General features: G+C 34.0%; 1 long non-coding RNA gene across 1 annotated transcript; it reads left to right on the top strand.

The window, feature by feature from the left end:
- The first annotated feature begins 1,281 nt into the window (after window positions 1-1,281).
- LOC145794634 (uncharacterized) lies at window positions 1,282-3,225 on the top strand. The gene is made up of 3 exons (XR_014334562.1): window positions 1,282-1,625; window positions 2,864-2,920; window positions 3,170-3,225. It is a non-coding gene; the product is annotated as an uncharacterized LOC145794634 (long non-coding RNA).
- Window positions 3,226-4,433: the final 1,208 nt, after the last annotated feature.

Here is a 4,433-nt window from a genome sequence, read left to right as displayed (position 1 = left end):
AACTTAACTCTGCCATGTTATGTTTACACTTTATAGGATTTGTGAATGGAAAAAACACTCAATTTTTTTCTTTTGATGTTCATATCAAAAATAATTGTAGTGTAGTGATATGAAGAAAATAATACATTTTTTTGCAGTTATTTTATTCCTTGGTGCCTGCACAAAGCCTTCTCGGTTGTCCATGGTGACTGAATACGTGGAAATGGGATCATTGTATCATTTAATCCATGTGAGTGGGCTGAAAAAGAGACTCAGCTGGAGAAGGAGAGTGAAAATGATATGTGATATATGCAGGTGCATTTGACCATCAACTTTTCCATTGCACTACCTCATTGACATTGCACATTTATGTTGGTACTACTGCTAAATAAGTAACTTATGGTTGCTTTTCGAGCTCAGTATATTTTCTTATGTTGGTATATTTTCTTTTGCATTAATGAATGAGCATTCCTTCACTACAAGAAATATCTGTTTTGTGGAAAATGATTACTCTTTTTTTTTATATTTACCATAGGCCAATATTATTCAATTAAATGTTGAAGGTGTATTTCCTCGTTAAGTATTTTGTAATTTTTCAGCTGAGTTTAAAATGAAAAAGTTATTATTCCTTTTGTCATTTGCAATGACTACTTGTTCAAGCTTTTGCTGATTGGAGATTCTGGAGTTGGAAAATCATGTCTTCTTCTGAGATTTGCTGTAAGTGCTTTGGAATGTTTTTCACTTTCTCCTGTATTTCTTCTTTTTAATGAATAGTATATTACATTCTTATTGGATGTTAGTTGAACATGTTCCTTAAGTTAAAGCATATTGGTGGCTTGTTGCACCAGTAAGTAAGGGTAAACTCATGACTTAGATAACCTCTGCATTACAGCTGGATTTGATTTGTTTATTTCTCTCTCTCTCTCTCTCTCTCTCTCTCTCTCTCTCATGTTTGTATATGTGCATATGATTTTGTACTTGAGCTTCCAGATTGGTTAGTGGAGGATTGCTATAAACTTGTACATATTAATTTTATTCTACCGACAGTAAATATCATTTTCCATAACCTGATCCCCTTCATTTAGATGTGATGCCATTACAGTTTACCAATTTGCTGTTAGAGTTTTGGCATCAACATACTGTTTATGATCACTTTGACAGTTGTAGTAGGGCATTTCTCCCATATGCTAAGGTGAGCATCAGGTGGGCCGCATTCTACTTTACCTTCTATTCACTTTTGCAAATGGTTAGCTTTAGTGATGATAATTCATTGTGAGTTTCAGCCAATTGTTCTATCTATTGCCTCATTACCATAAATGCTGTTTGGATCAAGTTTCCCCTGAAATTGTTTCATTCCATCAAAAGGCCGATTGCATCACACTAACTGTGATATTACATTTTTATAAAAAAATTTCCGTTGCTTTTAGAATTCATTATTCTTATACATCTCTTTTTCTTTGCCATGAATCATGAAATAGATTCCTCGGGCATCAGCTAGTGCAGTAGTATTTGGCATGGGGCTGTTAAGTGGGAGGGGAAATCTTGGAACAGGGTGCAATCAAGCTTTTGCAGTAACCAGTGAAAGCCGTGCAAGTGATAGGTTATACCTAAAGAATTACCTAAAGAATAGGTAATTCTCAGCATAGGTTATACCTAAAGAATTACACATAGTTTCACACATTGACATATTTTCTCTCACTCTCATGTAGTTGAGGTTTGCTTTTTTTAATTTTCAATTTGGATGCTTGAACTCTAGTAACTTATGACATCTATTGTATGCTCATGAAAACACGGAGGCAACTAGGTAAAGGGTTTCCTTGAAAAGAGTTCTTGGTTACTGTATGTGAAGTTATCATTTGACACTGACCTGAGTTGTCATACATATGGCTTGGTACTATCATTAAGTACGTAGCAGAGTACTACTCTCTTTTTAATGCTTTTCATTTGATTTTTACATGTTGCTGATTCAAATCACATGATGATGTATACTTTAAATCCTTGTCGGAAACCATTGAATTACTTGATTTACTAATGGTCGTCGTAAAAAAATAGTGGCATTAAACTGCATGCTTAGATGTCGTGGATAAAAAATTATATGTCCCCGGGCTAGTGGCATAAACCCATGGGAATCAGCTTCATAAGTTGGAGCCTTGTACTCTGAATACAACCTTATTTTTCTATTAAGTTGCATTCTGACACCCAGATGTATTAGCTTATTAAGAAGTGGGTAATGCATCCGTGTTAACAAATTGGAATTGGTAAACTGTCAAAAACCACAACTATATGTTTTGGTTACTTAATTACCTTCAAATGTCTTTTCAAGCTTCTCTCATTATTATGGTTGGTTTACCTTTAATATATTGGTTTTAACATAGTAATTTGGTGGGTACCTTACTTACCAAATAAATATGTATTGACATTTAAAAGGGAAGTAAACCTTAGGTATGTGGGTGATTCCTTTTTGTTCGGATCTTTATGCATTTTGTACTAGGAAATTGAAATTAAACTTTATACTGCTAGATAATAAGCTTAAGGAACCTATTTTGGATGAAATTTTATGCATTAGTGAGGCAGTATGAGCTGAATTTTACAACACATGATACTTCTTTGGTTTTATTGTGTATATCTCTGAATGCAGGCCAATAGAAAAAGTCAGGAGCCTAGTGTTCTTAAGCTTAAGGAACCTGCATTGGATGAAATTATCCATGCATTAGTGGGGGCATTATAATCTGAATTTTACAAGACAAGATATATCTTCTCTCTGGTTTTTGTGCAAACAGGTGATTGTTTCTTTCCTTTCCTTTCTTCTCTTTCATTTTCTTTCTCACAGTCTATCTGATTGCAATTCCTTTGTAATTGTTCATTCAAATTTTCAATTTGGCAGGAAGCATCCTTATTGAATATAACTGATCAAGTGTGTGCTCTGTTCACTCCATCTGAGGTATGTAGCTTTGGTACGTACATATCATGGGATCCATTGTGTTCCTATAGATGTTATCCACTAATAAGTGCAAATTATGTATGTTATCAGTTCATGCTTTGTTTCTTGCTCATTATTATTTTTTGCTTAAAATGCTTTGCAAGATAAACTCTTTGAGAGCAGAATTTTATTGTTGATTTACCATGATTGAACCTCCTAGTTTTACCATTAGTATAAGTTCATCCTCTCTCTCTCTCTCTCTGTGAGCAGGTTGGCTGTACAAAAGGTGATGATGCTGGTCTTTCAAATGAGCACATGATTATGACAGAGATTCCAAATGCTTCAGAAGCCATGGTATAGGTGCATGACTTGGGGTGAAAAAATAAATTTCTAGCAGTATGGTGGTTCTTGCTTTATGCAGGAAGGGTAATATTTGATGTGTATTATTAATACTCTGTTCAACTCTGAAAATTTGGAGACATTGATTAGAAAATCTGGACATTAATGCTTGATGCTTTGTGTCTAACCCAATGAATATGAAGGCATAATTATTTCTTGGCTAAACACAACTTTTAGACCCAATGACAAATGTTATCTGTCCTAATTTATGGTATTGATTTGAGTAGTGGAAATCATTATAACTTCTTCCCAACCCTATTTGCCTTAGGCACTATTACTTTTTATTATTCAACTGTTAATTTCACTTTTATCTTTAAATTATTCTCATTTTATTTTTTGGGATTGAACTTATTGGATTTTTTTCTTGAAGGATGTTGTATGGGGTACTATTATAGATGTGAGGGAATATTAATCTCACATAAATATATGTCTATACAAAGTTTTATTCATTATTGCTATTTTACAGGTATATTTTTGAAGTTAATCTCACAAAATTAGTAGTTCAAAAAAAAAAAAAAAAAAATCTATTGCGGCGTTTTTCAAAGCGCCACTATAGTTATATTTTTAAAATAACAAAAAATCTATTACGACGTTTTTGAAGCGTCGCTAATGCTTATGTGACATCATGTTACCGTTGACTGTCACATTTAGCGGCGTTTTTATAAACGCCGCCTATACTAATTCAACGACGCTTTTAAAGCGTCATAAACTTACAGCGACGGCCGCGTCCTCGACGTTTGGTAGTAAGCGTCACTAAAGGAGTTAGCGGCGTTTTTCAGACATATAGCGGCGTTTTTGAAACGCCGCTAAAAGTCATTTTCCCAGCAGTGTTTGATGGAATTAGTGACGGTAGGGAGAAAAATTACAAAATAACTAAAACAACGTGAGGTTTCTTTGGTTATTTTTAAATGCTAGAGAAGTAAAGTGTTACAGGGTGTAACTATAAGATGATAAAATTTTATCCTTCCTTGTTCAATGTGGGAATAGTGTGCCTGGTGGCTAGACACATGATGATTCTTATTCAAAATAATTAGGTCACTTGCTTCTCTTTTCTTATTCAATATCAGATTGAAGACTTGGGTTTTCACTTTGGCTTTTCATGGTGCAGATCTCTCCTTTCAATTTCTAAAATATT

This window comes from Camellia sinensis, chromosome 7, assembly GCF_055761805.1.
Source record: "Camellia sinensis isolate YWXY chromosome 7, ASM5576180v1, whole genome shotgun sequence".
Classification (NCBI taxonomy): Eukaryota; Viridiplantae; Streptophyta; class Magnoliopsida; order Ericales; family Theaceae; genus Camellia; species Camellia sinensis.
The sequence above is the reverse complement of the archived record's forward strand: the minus strand, read 5'-3'. Positions and strand labels throughout refer to the sequence as shown.